The sequence below is a fragment of the Dasypus novemcinctus genome, chromosome 10 (assembly GCF_030445035.2).
Source record: "Dasypus novemcinctus isolate mDasNov1 chromosome 10, mDasNov1.1.hap2, whole genome shotgun sequence".
NCBI classification, from domain to species: domain Eukaryota; kingdom Metazoa; phylum Chordata; class Mammalia; order Cingulata; family Dasypodidae; genus Dasypus; species Dasypus novemcinctus.
Window position 1 is genome coordinate 98,964,620 of NC_080682.1, and position 7,161 is coordinate 98,971,780.

A 7,161-nucleotide genomic window follows, 5' to 3' on the forward strand; every position below is an offset into this window, starting at 1 on the left:
CCTTTTTGTGTAATGAGAAAATTTAAACTTCCAGTCTTAAATGATTATGTCAAGGCACATATAATAGTCTCAGCCCTGCATTACCTTAAAGCTCTTATTTTTGTCATTATACCAAGAGACATGCCTTACAACAACTGCAGTTGATATATGAAATGCTGATATCAGAATAGTTCAATTCATGATGTATAAATATTAAAGTACTATTTTAGTGGATAAATTTCCTTTTTTGAGACACACAATATTTATAGAAGCATAGTGAGCAAAATCTCCTTTTTGCCCATGTTCCTCTTCCTGGCCATGCTGTCAGATGTTGACCCGTCTGTAGTCAGCATCACTGTTCCCCACATGCTGGACATCTTCTGGATGGATGCCAAGAAAATTAACTTCAATGCCTGGCTAATGCAAATGTTTTTCATCTCTTTCTTTTATGTTATGGAGTCTGGAATCCTCATGGCCATGGCTTTTGACAGATTTGTGGCCATCTGGAAACCTCTGACCTATACAACCATCTTATACAACCATGTTAGCATGTTCACATGCTAATAACATGCTTGTGAAGATGGAACTGGCTGTCCTGGTAAGAGCAGTCACAGTGCTTACCCCAGCACCCTTCCTGGCAAAAAGACTGGAAAGCTTCCAAACCCACATTATTACTTACTCCTACTGTGCCTACATGGCTGTGTTAGAGATAGCCTGTGGAGCTGTCTCTAACCACATTGTATATGGGCTGATGGTTATTGTACCATCTGTGGGATTTGAGCTGTTTTTATCCTTCTCTCATATGGCCTGATGCTTCATACTGTTTTTTTGATACCAACTTGGGAGGCACAGGGCAAAGCTCTCATCATCTGTAGCTCTCATTTCTGGTTCATTGCTCTTTTTTATTCTCCTGTTGTTATTTCTTTTTTGATTCATAGTTTATGCTACCATATGGTTCCCCATGTTCAGATCTTCATTGAAAACCTCTACTTTCTGGTGCCTCCCATGGTCAATCTGTTAATTTATGGTGTCCAGACCAAGCAATTGTGGAAGTTGGTACTACTGATCCTCCACTGTCTTGAAGACTGAAGTTGATGCCTAAGTGGACAGGACACCTGGGAAGGTGAAGGTGGAAATCATGTTAGGTTGAAGGTATTAATAATTACTGCAAATCTTGGAAAAGGAATAAACAAGACAGTAGAAGAACTTTCTTAGTGTTGGAATGGAACAGGGGCATAATTGTTCCATCAGGACACAATTGTTATGTTTCCCTCAAACTCAGAATCCTTCTCAAATGTTTACATAAAGTTCCATTCTTCTACCTCATGGGATCTAAGACCAGAAACAGAGTGGCCATTACCATCCAAAAATCCTCAAGATTGAGGAATGGAATCAACAAGCCTAAGGGAGGGATTCAACTGTATAATAAAGTAGACATTATTATCCTAGAATGGAGGTACTTGTAATACTGATATAAAGGCAGTGGCCATCAGAAGTTCTGAAGGGAGAGAGAGGGAAGAAAAGGTATAACATGGAGCATTTAGGGGACATTGGAATTGTTCTGAAGGACATTGCAATGATGGATAGAAGCCAATATTCATTTTTTCAGAATCTAGTAGAATGTACAGTACAAAGTGTAAACTCTAATGTAAACTACTGACTATGGTTAACAGCAATGTTTCAATATTTGTTCATCAATTGTAACAAATGTTCCACACTAATCAAAGATGTTTTTAATAGAAAAAAGTGTGCACGAAGGGAGTTATATAGGAATCCCCGTATATATTCAATGTATCATTTATATAATCTAAAACTATGTTAAAATACAATAAAATAAAAAGTTTCTCATCTCCACATATTAAAATGCTTATATAAGCAGTAAAATTGTAGAATACATTGTTATTCATTTTATTGTTTTTCTAATTTCATCAACTCGATTACCTTGAAACACACATTTCAAATGAGGCAAAAATACAACTTAAGTATACCTATTCAAGATTCCTGGACAAAAACAATTCTTCAAATAATTTTGCAGATTTAATATTTTCTTTCCCTTATTAAATGTGGTTCAACATTTCAACAACACAAAATTATGTAGCATAGAAATAACCCTAATGGAAATAAATAATGATGCCTCTTTCCCTGTCTGAAAGGTTTTACTAGTGAAAAATCATCTTAGAGGAAATACTATTAGTGTCAGGATATGACCCCAACTGTATAGCAGATTGGACCTGAGTGATAGACATTTTATAAGTAAACAAATCAGATATCAAAGAAATTTACAACCTTTTCTTTATCTTGACTGATTTCCTTTTCATCTCCTTGACTTTTTCTGTTTTCGCAAATTCAAGGAACCTAAATCTGTGTCTTAGGTCATGAATTATGTCTGTATTCCAGGAATTCTACCAGTTTTTGTGACCATTCTACATATGCACTTAAAACTCACAGCTCTCCAAACTTAAATCTTAATTTATTTGTCAACGTGATCCTTCCTTTATATTCCCCAAATATTTTCATTTGCTTTAAGTTAATAAATTCTGTTTAAAATAGTGAAGTGCCTTAATTATTGATTTCTTTCCTTCATGCACCCAATTACTAAGTTTTCTCAGCAATATCAGCTTACTGAACACCTTCCAATTCCTTTTTACTTTTTCTTACACTCAGACTTTCATCACTTTTAAAATTGTCTTTACCAATGATATCTTTTAATCCACTTAAAATTTTCAATAGTTTCTCAAGAGAAAGTTTTAATTCCATAGGATGGTATTCAAATTACTCCATGACCTCCCTCCAATCAAATGGATTACTTTGTTCACAAAGAAACTAACATCCCTTTCTGCTTTGTCTGTTCTTCCTGATACTTTGAAGGTTTTATTCCTCAGTCTTTCAGTTAAATTCTTTCCCATCTCATGGGAAATTCTCTTCACATTTTCTTCTTAATGTCTCTCTCTAACAATATCATTCACTCCATCTCTGTACCCCAAAAACATTTTCGCTGAGATTCATTCATCTGTCATTTGTATTGTACATTCTTATTTGTCTATATGCCTTGTCATTGTTCTTATACTGCCATTTCCTTAAGGGCAAATTCCCTGCACAGAGATTGAAGTTTGCACTGCTCATAAGCAGGCTCAAAACCCATGTCTTAAAAAATTGTTATAAAACCCTAACTAATAAAATAAGGGCTCTAGATACTTAAATCATATCTATCCTGCCATTTTTCAATGCCCATACTACAGCTATATCCTGACTTACCTCTAATACATATATATACAGATCATATATATATATACACACAGAAATATACACAAACATTCTTTCATTAGCACATTTTGAATCATTTTATTTATCTATAAACATCTCTCATTCTTTTCTTCTCTCTCTCACATGCTATCATACTCACATTTAAGCACATTCATACTCCTTATAAGAGCTATGTATATATTCACAAGAATGTATGTATGTACTGTATCTGATTCAAATCTGCAAGTATATCAAATCATTGTTAACCTCCTCACAATATCCATGCCTCAATTTTCAGTGGCACAAATTTGATGAAATAAATTTATGACCCATTATAAAATGCTCCCCTCACAGGCAATTGTTCAAGATTTGGAACTCAATTTATGCAATACTTCCTCTGTAAACCTTCCCTGATCCTCTCCTATTCCTCCTCTTTATATGAGATTTCTTTTCAGTGGCTGTCTTGTCAAAATTTCTTCCTCAATCAAATGCATATCATACAATATTATGTGTATGACCTTTTTCAACACTAAAATTAAGTTTTGTCTCTTATTTTCAGTTTCTAGTATTCCCATGGCATATGAGTTTAGTAAGTATGTGTTGAATAGATAAGTCTCTTTTCAAATAGCTGCTAACATGACAGTACAATGCTATAAAACAATGCATAGTCTTATACCTTTAACCCATTCATCTAAAAAATGTAACAATACAGAACATAATTAATGCTGTTTTTGATATTGAAGCTACAGTTTGATCCAGGTTAAATACATAAAACTTCTTTTTGATTAACAACATAAACATATGTTAAAGTTTCACATACTTATGCTCAGTAGTTTTGGTGAAGACTGACAATGTTGTGCAAAAAAAAATGATACTGCTCCTACCTTGTGTACCTGGGAGACCATGGATTCAGCCTACCTTCCAGTAGAAATGGCTATAACCAAACTCAACTTTTCATAGAACCAAGAGACCTGCAAGGTCTATACATATAGAATACCAGTGTTTCCCATTGCTTTTTTACACTCCTGACATGCATGTTTAGTATGCATATCACAACACTTAGACTGCTCAGGACATGGTGCTAATACTTGTGTGCTATCACAAAGCTACTTTCATAGGGAATGGATATTATATCCCTGGAACATACCTGTTTATGTGGTCAGGAGTGTTTCTAGACCCTGTCTATCTCTCTATGAGATCTTGAAAAAATTTGGAAGAACTTCTTGACTAATAAATTTTTACATTTGAGAATTTTGGCATCATGAGATGTGTCTTTTTCACTGTTGCACAAGACATCACAAACTTCTTCTTGATATTGTGGAAAGACACAATAATTATGTGAACAAAGATGGAAAAAATTAGGAAGGATGAACACCTGTAAAGAAGAAAAAATGAAGGGAGGAAGAACCAAAATGGAGGGAATTTATGACTTACATCCATATTTTTACCCAATTTTATCTCATATTCTTGCTGTTTTAGCTTTGGGATTATAAATCCTATAGGGGAGATCATGTGAAAATCTCAACAAAATGACAACAGATCATTCAAGGACCTTAAATAGATAGGTATAATTTTTTCCTGTGGTATTTTAAGTGTTAAGTCATGGATGGGTAGCAGACTTCAGAATAAGAATCTGAGTTACCTGCCTGTGGATCTCTTTGATCTTCATACCTTAAACAAAGGGGCTAAATGCAGGAGGCACATGTAAATAGATAGTAGATAAGAGGATGTGGGTATAGGGTAGTACATGACCAAAATGGGGGCTGAAGAAGGGAAAAAAGGCAAGGATATAAAACTCAAGGAAGACAAATATATAAGCATGTTGAATGCTTTGAGTTGTGCCTCCTTCTGGGGAAGATGAAAGACAGTCTGGAAAATAGGATATAGGAGATGAAAACAAATATCATGTCAAAACCTAGAATTTCAAAAGCCACAAAGAGACCATATGATTTGTAAACATGGACATCTTCTGCAGCCAGTTTGACCGCAGCCATATGCTCACAGTAAGAGTGGACAATAATCACAGAATGGAAAAATTGCAGGTGTTGGAATAGAATGGGTAGAATGCCAATGAGCAATGTTGCCCTTACTGCCACCACAAGCACCATCCACACAAGAACAAAAGGGGTCAGGATGGATTTGTGCCTTAGAGGATTACAGATGGCAATATATCAGTCAAAGGCCATGGCCAACAGGATGCCAGATTCCATGTCCTGCAAGATATGGATGAAGAACTGTTGGGCAAAGCAGGCATCAAAAGCAAAGGAGCAAGAGCCAAACCAGAAAATGGCCAAAATCTTGGGAGCAATGGCTACACAGGGACCCAGATCGGTAGCTTCAAATACTGACAGGAATATGTAGGTGGGTTAGTGCAGTCTACATTCTGTAGGGATGATGTTTAGCAAGAAGATATTCCCCAGCAGAGCCACTAGGCACACATTGAAGAATGGAAACCCAATCCAAAATTGCACAGGCTGTAGTCTAGTGATCCCAATCAGAGTAACTGTCCTGGGATTCATATATGACATATTAGTGATGCCCATGGAAATTGGTGAAATCTTTCCTCATCACAGATTCTGATAACTATTCAGACAAAGAAAGTGGATGGGAAGGGAGATGTGCATGCCTGTCATCATTCCTAACGTAGCACAAACAGCATGGATGGAAATGTGACCATGTGAACATGAATCTTTGAGTAACATTTTAGGTCACTATCAGTTTAGAACCATTGTATCTTTGTAAAGTCAAGATGTGCCTTATGGAAGAGGAAAAGTTTTCAGTGTTTATCACTAGACATTATAGAAATGGAAGTTATGATTTTAAGAGCAGTGAACACACTAATCTTCTCAGTCTTCTCAGATGGCAATGTTAATTCTTCTGTCCATATCCTCCTCCAAACTTCTGCCCATTTCAGAATAGGTGACATTTTCCTGGGATACTTGTGGCCTTGGTAGAGACCATCAATCCCATAGTACTATTTAATTATCTCAAAGCTTAGAATCTTCAGATAATGACAGTCTCTTCCATTCCCATTCTCTCTGGATTCATGAACAAAAGAGTAAAATACAAAAGAGTGAGGGGATTTCTCTTTCAATGGTTATTGATTGAGTTATGCATGTGCAGGCCAATTATCCAGGTTTTTGAAGATGATGTGGAGCAGTTACTCTTTTATCAATAGTGGCTGAGCATGTTTGACTCATTGACTTAATTATGGTTCATGAGCTTTCATAGAGGATATCAAGGCAGAATGGGATGATAGGTGATATAAGTACTCACAGATCTTAGAGTAAACAGAAGGTGGGGAAGATCGATAAAAGGCCAATTGAATAAAGGGATTGTGAATTAGGACTGTATGGAGGAAGATGCATATCCTGGCCTGTTGTATAATCTCTGTGGGTTGCTTAAATAGTTTCAAGATATCAATGTTCCAAATGAAAAAGCTCAGGGTTGGCTGTGGGCCTTTCACTGTTTATAATGGAGGTCAACATCTCCAACGTGCGTTGTTTCATTTTATTACCCATGGTTACCATTGAATATATTGTCCCACTTATTCACACCCACCCAAACTTCTGATTTTTTAAGTAATTTCTTGTTCTATTCATTATGGCAAACCAATCACAAAGCCTGAAGACAATCTTATATGCACTATTTCCTTCATTCATTAACCATTCCATAAGCTTAAAATAATCCAAGAATTTTATTTCTTTACTTGTTAATTAGTTCATTATTATCTGTCACAGCCAGAAATAGTAAATGGGGAGAATCTCTCTGGATGATACCTTATATATTTATCTTCCCCTTTGAAGAAACTACAGGGATGTACATCTATAAAAGTATAGAAAAAGAGGCAGGCCCAGTGTCTCTAGGAATATTTATGTGAGTATAACAAGAAAGTTCCCTCTGTAGGAAAATTTAAAATGTTTTCTTTACTGGTGGAGT